The sequence below is a fragment of the Nicotiana tabacum genome, chromosome 8, assembly GCF_000715075.1.
Source record: "Nicotiana tabacum cultivar K326 chromosome 8, ASM71507v2, whole genome shotgun sequence".
In the NCBI taxonomy this organism is placed as follows: domain Eukaryota; kingdom Viridiplantae; phylum Streptophyta; class Magnoliopsida; order Solanales; family Solanaceae; genus Nicotiana; species Nicotiana tabacum.
In genome coordinates this window covers 180,398,667-180,410,865 of record NC_134087.1, presented here as the reverse complement: position 1 = coordinate 180,410,865, position 12,199 = coordinate 180,398,667, and positions in this window count along the sequence as shown.

The window sequence follows — 12,199 nt, the reverse complement described above, 5'->3', positions numbered from 1 at the left end:
AAATGTGCAAAATTTTAGGGAGGGTCAAAAATTACATGTCTGCAGCTGCCCCTCTTTTTCTAGAAACACGAAGAGTTTTCAGACAAAGAACGACGAGACACGTTTTTTTGACCCGACCCTTATTTAGAGAGACCAAAACTAAGAGAAAGGAGAATGTGACCGAGCCCTGGTATCTGAGCTACCTACATATCCTTGGCTAGCTCAGAAGTAGGAACTGTGATGGAGTATACCAAGGTGGAGAGCCGATTGAGGTGTCGTTCCGTCGAGGTTCCAGTCCGCGGTCCTGTGTTACGACCCGGCCTGTCATCTTAAAAATTTACGCCCCAATCCCCTGTTATCTGCTTTCTCCATGTTTATTTCTGCTATTTTGAATTTACCGGGATGTTCGGTTTTGAATTTCGGAGTGTTTTGGGACACTTAGTCCCTAAATGAGAGCTTAAGTGTTGGAAAGTTGACCGTAATTAGAACAGTATGAAGACGGCCTCAGAATGGAAGTCCAATGGTTCTGTGAGCTCCGTTGGGTGATTTCGGGCTTAGGGGCGTGTTCAGATTGTGTTTTGGAGGTCTGTAGCTAATTTAGGCTTGAAATGCCGAAAGGTCAAATTTTGAAGTTTCCGGTTCGATAGTGAGATTTTGATCTGAGAGTCAGAATGGAATTCCGGAAGTTGGAGTAGCTCTGTAGTGTTGAATGTGACGTTTGTGCAAAATTTTAGGTCATTTGGACGAGGTTTGATAAACTTTTTGATTGAAAGCATATTTCTAGAGTTTTAGAGTTCTTAAGCTTGAATCCATGGTTGATTTGTCGTTTTGATATTGTTTTAGGTGTTTTAAGGATTGGTATAACTTTGGACATTGGTATTAGACTTGTTGGTGCTTTTGGTTGAGATCCCGGGGGCCTTGGGATGATTTCGGATGGTTGACAGAAGGATTTTGGAGTTTAGAGTTGTAGCTTCAACTGCTGGTTTTCTGTCATAACCGTACCTACGAGTGCGGCACCGCAGAAGTGGCTAAGTGGCCGCAGAAGCGAGTTTAGTCCAAGCTCCAGGATTTCGCAGGTGCGGCTGGGTTTTCGCAAATGCGGTGCCGCAGATGCGGCCCAGCGACCGCAGATGCGGACCCAGCCCGTTAACTGACTTTTTGCACCTGCGATGCATTCTTCCGTAGGTGCACTCCCTTAACCGTAAATGTGGTAATAGCTAGGCAGAAATATGAAATTTCGAGAGTTTAATTTCAAAAGTTAGAAATTCGATTTGGAGCTCAGGGAGAGGGCGATTTTGAGAGGAAATTGAAGAGGAGATCAGTGGGTAACAATCTTTAACCCTTTCTAGTTATATTCCATCAATCTATAGTAGCTTTATTATTTAATTTCGGATTGGAGATGGAAATTGGGAAAAGTTGGAAGAAAATTCTTAGACCTAGAATTCGACTTTTGATTGAGAATTTGACCTTATATTTGGATAATTTTTTATGCACGAACTCGTGAGAGTATGAGGATTCTGAAAATATAAATTTTACCCGATTCCAAGACGCGGGCCCGAGGGGCGTTTTGGCCATTTTACCTAATTTCGCGTATTAGCTTAGAATTTAATTGTAGAATTAGTTACTTGAAGTGTTATTTATATTATGCAATTGAATTGAATAGATTTGTGCCATTTGGAGTGGAATACGCGTGGCAAGAACGTGATTTCGAGTTGATTTTGAGCTGGTTCGACGTAAGTGGCTTGCCTAACCTTGTGTGGGGGACCTTCCCCTTAGGATTTGATATATTTGGTAATTGAAATGCCTTGTACGTGAGGTGACGAGTGCGTACTTGTGCTACTTGTTGGAAATCCGATTTTCATTAAGTAATTACTAGTATGTTTCCTTTCCTGTTTTTATTACTTGCACTATTAAGCCTGTTGTTAGCTTAGGAAAGCATGTCTAAGTGACTTAATTTCTTTACTTGGTCAAATTGCCTTGGCTGAATTCGGTGCAGCATGTTAGGATAGAATTACTTGTTTGCCTTAATATGAAATTTGCCATTTCTGAATATTTTCCTATTGCTGCTGTGTATTTACATTGGGACTACGGATGTGGGATTCTGGTAGCTACCCCCTTGCCTGTTTATTTTGGCACTACGGATGTGGGATTCCGGTAGATCCCCCTGCACAGTTATATGGAACTACGGGAATGCACCCGGTAGATTCTCCCAGTACTGGGTATTTATATTTGGGACTACGGAACGGGATTCCGGTAGATCCTCGCGCACTATGAGTTAGACTACGGGACGGGATCCTAGGAGATCCATTAGATATGTATATTTGGGACTACAGGACGGTATCCTGGGATATCCTCGATTATTATTTTGGTGCTGAACCTTACTTCTTTATGTGTTTACCTTGTCTATGTAATAGTTGTTGTTGCCCTTTATATCTTGTGTTACTTTTATTGATGTACTTATTTATACTGTTCTGTTCTACACTCTTGAATTTTATATTTTATTTAACCTCAGTAGGGCGCTGACCTTCCTCGTCACTACCCGACCGAGGTGAGGCTTGGCACTTACTGAGTATTGTTGTAGTGTACTCATGCTCTTTCTGCACATGTTTTTCATTTTCAGATCCAGGTACCTTGACTTGGACTTACCATCCTTGAGGCGAGGTGACCCATCAGAGACTTCGAGGTATATCTGCCGCGTCCGTAGACCGAGGAGTCTTTATCTATTCTCTCTTGTAGCTATAGATCTTCTGTATTTACTTGTTTTAGACTATCCTGGAGTTAGAACACTATGTAATATCCTTAGCTTGTGATTTATGGATTTCCGGGTTTTGGGAGAGATATATATAATGGATTTGAGAGTTATATTTTGTATGCCGAGTGGCACTTTTAAAACGCTGTTTTATTACATTATTCCTGTTTTAAATTATATTCTTCCGCAAATCAGTTTATCTTCCGCGTTTTAGGCTTACTTATAGAGACTAGGTGCCATCACGATGGTTCACAGAGGGCGAACCGGGGTCATGACATCCTATTATTACATCAAAAATGAAAAAGACTAACTAAGCCTGTCAGCTATGAGTTACAAGATTCATATCTATATGTCTTCTTAAGCTGGATCTTGAGTCTTGAATGGTTCTTCATGAAGACTTTTGAATTTAACCTTGGTGCTTGCTAGCTTCAGGTGTTGGTTCATTCTTCCACGGCTTCTTCGGATCAAGTCCGGACACGCAGGGATCGTGACTTCAGCCATGTCTTAGCAGCTCATATCTTTCATCTGCTTTTGCATTTGGATTCACTTCCCTCTTTTTTCCTTTTATTTCTTTTTTCTTGGATTGAGACTTCTTCTTTGGTCATATAAAACCCCTGTGCCTCGAGATAAAAACCTTATTCTTCAAGCAACTCGTGCTACCTCCGATTTGAAACTTGAAATGAATTCTGAAATGACTTCCCCCATTCTCCAGGTGGTGCCTGCTACTGACTGAAAACTTGAAATAAATTCCTTTGTTTTCTAGGCGGGCGCCTGATGCTCAAACTTTGAGATGAATTCCCTTGTTTTTTAGGAGGACGCCTGCAACTTAAACTAGAAATGAATTCACTTGTTTTCTAGGTGGGCGCTTGCAACTTAAACTTTGAGATGAATTCCCTTGTTTTCCAGGTAGGCGCCTGCAACTTAAACTTGAAATGAATTCCCTTATTTTTCAGGTGGGCGCCTGATGCCAAAACTTGAAATGTATTCCCTTGTTTTCCAGGTGGGCGCCTGATGCCAAAACTTGAAATGTATTCCCTTGTTTTCCAGGTGGGCGCCTGATGCCAAAACTTGAAATGTACTCCCTTGTTTTCCAGGTGGGTGCCTGATGCCAAAACTTGAAATGTATTCCTTTGTTTTCCAGGTAGGCGCCTAATGCCAAAACTTGAAATGAATTCCCTTGTTTTCCAGGTGGGCGCCTGATACCAAAACTTGAAATGAATTCCCTTGTTTTCCAGGTGGGCGCCTGATACCAAAACTTGAAATGAATTCCCTTGTTTTCTAGGTGGGTTCCTGATGCCAAAAATTGAAATGTATTCCCCTGTTCTCTAGGTAGGCGCCTGATGCCAAAACTTGAAATGTATTCCCTTGTTTTCCAGGTGGGCGCCTGATGCCAAAACTTGAAATGTATTCCCTTATTTCCAGGTGGGAGCCTGATGCCAAAACTTGTAATGTAATCCCTTGTTTTCCGGGTGGGTGCTTGATGCCAAAATTTGAAATGTATTCCCTTGTTTTCCAGGTGGTTGCCTTCCATTACAACAAAATAGACAAAACAAAAGAAATTTTTCTGCCTCAGTTTGGTACTGGGAACATCTGCGAGTGTTAATCAAATCATGTTATTCAAAAGAACTCTAAGAATTTAAAAGCTAAATCCCATTATCCAGGAGGGCCTAAAAATTTAAAATTAAATCTCATCTTAAGAGTGAAAACTTCCAAGCTAAATTCTATTTCCTAAAGGTAAAACTTACGCTAAATCTTATTATCTATAGAGGTCTTATTAACTTAACTAAATCCTATTATCCAGGAGGGTCCTGAGAATTTTTAATTAAATTCCATTATCCAGGAGGGTCCTGAAAACTTGAAATTAACTCTCATCTTAAGAGTGAAAACTTCAAAGCTAAATTCTATTTCCTAAAGGTAAAACTTACGTTAAATCTTATTATATATGAAGGTCTTAAAAACTTAAAACTAAATCTCATTATCCAGGAGGGTCCTGAGACCTTTAATTAAATCTCATTATCCATGAGGGTCCTGAAAACGTAAAATTAAATGCCATTGTCCAAGTGGGTGTAACAACCCGATCGATTGTTCCGAGAGTTTTAGCCCCGTTTCCCCCATTTTTGCTTCATTTTGTGGGGTTCAGCTCTTTTTGTTGTGTTGAGTTGATTGGCTTGGGATCGGAATGATTGTAGAGAGAAATGAGACACTTAGTCTCTTAAGTTGGCCTTTAGTTGGAAAAGTCAACCGAAAGTTGACTTGTGAGAAACGATCTTAGAATTTAGTTTTTAGGATTCAGACAGCTTCGGGAGGTGATTTGGGACTTAGGAGCGCGATCGGGATGTGTTTTGGAGGTCTGGAGTAGATTTAGGATTGAATTGGCGAAATTGGAATTTTGGCGTCCTTCGATTGATAGGTGAGATTTTGATATAGGGGTCGGAATAAAATTTCAGAAGTTGTAGAAGGTCCGTTGTGTCATTTTTGACGTGTGTGCAAAATTTCACGTCATTCGGACGAGGTTTGACAAACTTTTTTATCAAAAGCGGAATTTGGGAGTTTTTGGAATTCTTTGGCTTGAATTCGAGGTGATTTGGTGTTTTAGTGCTGTTTTGAGTGGATCGAAGGATCGACTAAACTTGAATGATATTATGGGATGTGTTGGCATGTTTGGTTGAGGTCCCGAGGGCCTCGAGCGAGTTTCGGGTGGTTAAACGGATAAAGTTCATGTTTGGAAAAGTTGTAGATTTTTGCTTCAATTCTATTGCAGGTATTAATTCTTCGCGATCGCGTGAGGAGGCTTGCGATCACGTAGAGAATTTGTAGGGGACAATCTAGGTTGTTCTTCGCGTTTGTGTAGTTGGAGCTGCGATCGCGTGAGTTGATCAGGTAATGAATCGGAACGCGTAGGATAGGTCGCATTCGCGTAAGGTAAGTAGACTAGAGGTTGACCACAGATTTGTTCTTCGCGGACGCGGTCCCTGGTCCACGATCACGTAAGTGTAGGCTGTTGTGTATCACGTTCGCGTGGGGAGCGACACATTCACATAGGGTAAATAGTGGGCCAGCGAAGTTTGTGATTCACGATCACGATGTATTTCTCGCGATCGCGGTTAAGTAATTTTAAAAGCTGGACAGAATGTTTAAAAGGGCATTGTACGCGATTTTGGGTCTAAATTTCACCATTGCTGAGTGATTTTGGAGCTTTTGAGGAGGATTGAAGAGGGAATCAAAGGGCAACACTTAGAGGTATGATTTTTGAACTCAATACTCGATCCTATGTTGATTCTTACTTGTTTAATCATGATTATAGTGGGATTTAAAGCCTAAAATTTGGGGAATTAGGGATTGAAATGGAGAGTGTAAATTAGGGATTTAAGGGGCCATTTAAGGCCCGATTTTGATGTTCTTGGTATGTATGGACTCGTGGGAGGATAAGGATTCTATTGATATGATTTTTATCGGATTCCGACATGTAGGCCTGGGGGTCGGGTTTGGCCAATTTCGGGATTCTTGGTGTAAATTGATTATTTTCGAGTGGGTTGTGTTCCCTTAGCATATTTTGATGGTATGAATCTGTTTTTGGCTAGATTTGGAGCATTCGGAGGCCGAGTCATAAGGCAAAGCCATCGCGGGCTAGAGTTTGGACCGGATAGAGGTAAGTAATGATTGTAATTGTTTGTCCTGAGGGTATGAAACCCTGAATTTCACATCGTCGTGCTTCTTTGAGGTGACACACACGCTAGATGACGAGCGTGAGGTCGTGTACCATTGAGGATTGTGACGTAGTCCATTCTGTATGATTGTTAAGTCGCGTATATGATTGAAAACTGTTTGATATCATTGTGTTTTGGAAATTATTACCATATTCTGGGCTGAATGCCTTATTTGGGCTTCGTGCTAACTGTTTTGGACCCTTAGGGAATTTGTACTACTATTCCTCACTGTTTTAACTTCATATTTGTACTCAGTCATGCTCTATTCTACTATTTTCATAACTCAACCATATTTACTCGTTTTTGATATTTTTAAATGATATTTTGGGCTGAGCATCATGTTTTATTGTTGCCCGAGTGGCTTGAGAGGTTTCTGACTGAGTGAGGCCGAGGGCTTGTATTGTAAGGATATTATGGGATCGGGTTGCACGCCGCAGCAGGTTGTTATTGATTTATAATATTGTGAGGCCGAGGGTCTGATTGAGTTATGCCGCGAGGTGGCTTGTTATTATTGCGCTTGGGCCGTAAGGGGCCCTTTTCAGAGTTTGTACACCCCCAGTGAGCGCGAGTGCCTATTTGATTATGCCACGAGATGGCTTATTAGTGCGCTTGGGCCGTAAAGGGCCCTTTCCGGAGTCTGTACACCCCCAATGAGTGCGGGTACCTAGTGTGAGCGATATGATGTAGCCCGAAGGGCTATTTTTTTTTTCATATTATTGCCCAAGGGGCGGTTCTTGATCCATGTTTTGACCGAGGGGCTTATTACGAGTGATTGTGAGGTAGCTCGAAGGGCTGGTTCTGTTGATATTATACCCGAGGGGCAGTTTATGGTACATATTTTGCCTGAGGGGCTGTTTACATTTCTATCATTTTTACTCACTATTTTTATCACTCATTTGAAACTATTGAAAGTTGTTTTAAAAGGGTTTTACTGAAACTGAGCTTGATTTATAAAGAAAATGATTTCTACACTATTTTGGAAATGTACTACATTTGTTGTAGCGTTATGCTGTGTTTTACGTGATTTCTTACTACTCAGCTTTCATTTAATTTTATTACTTACTAAGTTGGCATACTCACATTACTCCCGACACCTTGTGTACTGACTCAGGAAATTCTGAACCCGACAGTGGGTGTTGATTACTTAGTGGCAGAGTCATCGGAGTTATCAAGGTAGCTGTCCGACGTTCGCAGCACTGCTTTTCTCCCTCTTGTCTTTTTTATATTGTATTTAGGATATTTTTAGACTCTTCGTTATATTCAGACCTTAGTAGATGCTCGTGGCTTGTGACACCCCGATGTTGGACTTGTGTATTTATTCTGCACTATTCATTTAGACTTACATTATGAGATATTTGATTAATTAAAGGCAAAAATGACTTTTATTAAATAATGGTTAATTCGGGAATTGTGTTAACTGGCCTAGTTTCATGATAGGCGCCATCATGACCGGGTCGGTTTTAGGGCCGTGACAAGTTGGCATCAGAGCCTAGATTACATAGGTCTCACGAGTCATGAGCAGGTTTAGTAGAGTCTCACAGATCGGTACAGAGACATTTTTACTTATCCTCGGGAGGCTGTAGAACCTTTAGGAAAAACTTCACATTCTAGAATTCTTATCGTGCATCCTTGATTCAGCTTGAAATGTAACTCTTTGAATTTCTTCCACGCGTTTGTATGCGCGCATGAGCGCTCGGTATCGGCTGTGCATTGACTGCTTGTGAATCTCTGATCGAGGGGCGAGATATGATCTTTGTGTGTTGATGGTGGGACAGTCTAGAGGACTTGAGGCCGGGTTTTGCTTATAGCTTGAGCGCTGAGGCGTTGATTGTGTGGGCACGCGCTTCTGGATTTATATGTTCGGTAGTGTCTCTATTAGTGGAAGTAATGACCGGATGGCTATGTGATGAGTATGATATGACTACGAGATATGTTAATATGATTTGAATATGACGAGAAGGGTCTGCTTTAGGGTAGAATGAACTATTTGGTGCTTGATTTTCATCTTGATTTGATGTATAGCTCGAATTGTGCGTGTGTTGAAGGATATTTTCATGATTGCCTAGTTGGGAAGTGAAGTAGATTTCACGTTGTGATATGAGTTTAGACTCAGGAAGATTAAGTGATTGCGTAATGTTTATGGATGTGGAAGGGTATAAAGAGATGTTAGTTTGACGCGAAGTAGGTGGGTTATCTCCTACGGAGTGTTCTAAAGTTTGTGTAATCCTTACGTTGTTTGTTGGAAGATCTCTTTTACTAGTGAAATATATGTATGCAATTTGAATTTGGGTCGCTTAAGAGAGTGGCCTTGACTGTTGCGAGGGTGAATGTGAGATTTGCAGAAGATTTGAAGTACGAGATGGTCTGTGTTGGACGAGCTTATGAAGGATTGAGTTTAATCTCACTGTGGTATTGTGGCAGTAATAGAGTATATGCATTATGAGTTATTGTGTGTTTTGATCTACGACTTTGAGCCAAGTGGGGGAGTTTGCTATTGATTAGTTGGTTGCACGGTTATATGATATGTTGGTTCCAGTTCAGCGTGCTGGTGAATCAGCTATGGCTCATGGAGACCGAGGATGGCTCGAGTAGAGGAAATTTCAATAAAAGTTATGTTATTCTTTATGAGTGTTTGAGAATCATGGAATGACTAGAGTTGTTATTGTTAAAGGATGTACGGTGTATAGAGCATGAAGTTGCTTGGTTGCATTAAGGTGAAGTTACATTCTATGGTGTTAGAGTCTTAATGGAGCACAGGTCATTCAGCCTGTTTGATAGGTCTAATTGCGGTTTGAGTAGAGTGGATAACTCTCGAAAATAGTTCTAATGGGTTCTAGATTTTACATGTAATAATTGGAGATTTTCAGGTTATATATTTGGCTAGAAACTGAGGTTTGCATTGGAGGGTGTCAAGACTTGTGGTATTTCTATATCAATTATGGGATTCTATATATCAGTATCAGGAAGGTGAAGGTAATGGCTTTGGATTCGCAAGAAGTCTCTTCAGGGCAGGTATTTTGAATGTGGTGCTTTTGGGAATACATAAGAGATCATTTGGCGGCTTATGAGCCTTAGACGGTGTGGTTTTATGCTTGGGTCTTGTGTGGTGAGTCTGGGTCGAGGAATTGCGGTATAATGGCAAGGAGAAGTATAAATTTGAAGGTAATTTAGAAGGAACTTGGATAAATAGGATAGCTTGGTAGCAGGCCGGATTAGCATGGTAAGGATATGACTAGTTCTTTGGGTGTTTAAGAGGTAATGAGTTTCTACAAGTGTTTTGTGGCAATGCTCTTGGGTTTTGGTGGCATGCGTAGCTTGGTTGAGTTAGAAGGATTCAGTCCTGACAGTTTAGTTTTGTGCAAATGAAATTCGAAGAGTTCTTTATGATTTCTACCACGATTAGAGATGTATATTTTCTACGAGCGTGAGGAGCATGAGATATATAGTGATTTTCTTCTAGATGGGATCAATGGAAAGTTCTTGGCTAGTTGAGTACGTAGTTGCTTGTGGCTCGGAATGGATATGGAGTTCTCATGTTATCCTATAATGGTATGGTATATGCAGTATGTTGTGTAGGATTGAGATTCACATGTGTAAGGTCACGGTGCAGTTTTGAAAGGAAGGTCACAAATTCTTAGGTAGCATGGACAGTTTCAGACGACTAGATAAATGAGATCACTGATTGGTGTGGCTTGATGAGGGTATACATTTTAGAAAGGGCGATGTGTTTGAGTTGAGGATACTTCATTAGTATTGCGGCACTCTCTTATTGGATCGACTGCTGATATTCGAGTTTCTTGGTGGCACAGAAGAATTATAGGAGTACCTCTCGTGGAATGATTGGGTATTAGAGGTGTGTTGTATATTCGGACGGCAAAATTGGGATCGGATATGGCGATTCCTGTGCTTTATGGACTTGGTGACCTGGAGTTCTCATAGACAGGCTATGTTGTGGTTGTGGGTCGTGCGTATCGGGCCGGTGTGGTGACTATTGGAGGTTTGGAGACCCGAGTGGATCTTTGTTTCTTGGTATGTTAGATTTTGGATGTGATATTGGGCATAGACTGGTTGTCTCTGTGTAGTGTTATTTTGAGTTGTTGCGCTAGGACAACGACGTTGGCTATGCTGGGAATGCCACGGATTAAGTGGAGCGAATGGCTGGGAAAGGTTGTCTTTCTTATTTGGCCTTCGTGATGGATGCCAGTGCAAAGACTCCTACAATTGATCCAGTTTCGGTGGTGATGGATTTTCCGGATGTGTTTCCTACTACCGGGCATGTCGCCAGGTAGGGTTGTTGATTTGGGTATTAATTTAGTGTCGGGCACCATACTGTATGGTACCGGCGGAGTTAAAGGATTTGAAGGAGCAGCTTTAGGAACTCTTTGATAAGGGGTTAATTGGTAGGCCAATATGTATGTGTGTTCTACATCGAGTCGGCTTGGTTGACTCCAAGTTGTATTGTTGAGGGATATGTTCATTCGATTGTTATTGAGCTTATTAGTGATATGGGGAGATCTATGAGTTACCTTTCCATGTTGCGAGGCGTTAGGATTTGTTGGTTATAGGCACATGTGGTGCGGTTTTATTGGGGTCTCTCAGTGGAATTCGAGTGGGAAGAGTATTGGGTATTGCTCGGAGGAATCGGTTGTGTCCTTTCGGGTTTGTGTAATGTTATGTCAATTGCTTCGACGCGGTTATGATGATTTTCTTTGGTTCTAGACATCAAATTGTGCGTGGTTGTCGATTTTGAGCATAGTAACTTGAGGTGTTTCATGTGGACCAGTGTTTGGATGAGGTCGCGCATTGGAGCGAATCTATGTGGAGGTATGATCCTTCGGGTTAGATTTGTGTGTTCTGGTTCTACATGAAATGGGTTCTCAGCATTGTGTTGTGGTGGTACTGGTGAGCTTGCGGTATAGCTCTCTCATTTGAGTCATTTTTCATGATTTGAGTACGTTCAGATTATTGCTTATTAGTCTACGGATTTGCACGAATTGTGGCTTTAGATGGCATTGATGTGTCATGTCACCAGAGTAGTTGTGTTGGACTAGATGAGATCGTTTGGATCTAGAATGAATACAAACGGATTCGATTTCAGCATGTTGGAAGGATAATATCGATGTTCGGCTTAGAAATTTACTATGGTTCTTGCCAAAGGAGAGGGAGCTTCATGAATGGTTGATCTGAGGAATGATTAAGATTCTGCGTGTTTCTTTCATCATTGGCAGTATATGAAAGTGTTAGAATGTGACTTTAATTGATAAGAGGTTTATTATCGGTATTTGGTTGTTGTATGCAGCTGTCATGATTGGAAGTTATCGCTACGAGTGTCTGAGTTATGATGTATATCTTATGATTGCATCTAGGGTTGCAGATATGGTTCGTTACAGCTTGTTCGGACTTATCCAGAGTATAGATGTGAGATTCTGATCTTATAGATAATTTCGGAAGTGGAAATTTGGTTCTAAAGTTAATGGGCAAGGTTGGATTGTGAAATTTCAGATATGTTGTGTGATCGGACTTATATGGGATAGGGTGACGTGGGATCACCCCCGAGTATGAGCATGGTAAGGTTATACAGCGATTTGATAGCCTTTGGAACAACTCTGGGCAAGTTCGAGGACGAACGTATGTTTAATTGGGGGAGAATGTAATGACCCGATTGGTCATTCCGAGAGTTTTAGCCCCGTTTTCTCATTTCTGCTTCATTTTTTGTGGTTCAGCTCTTTTATGTTGTGTTGAGTTGATTGGCTCGGGTTCGGAA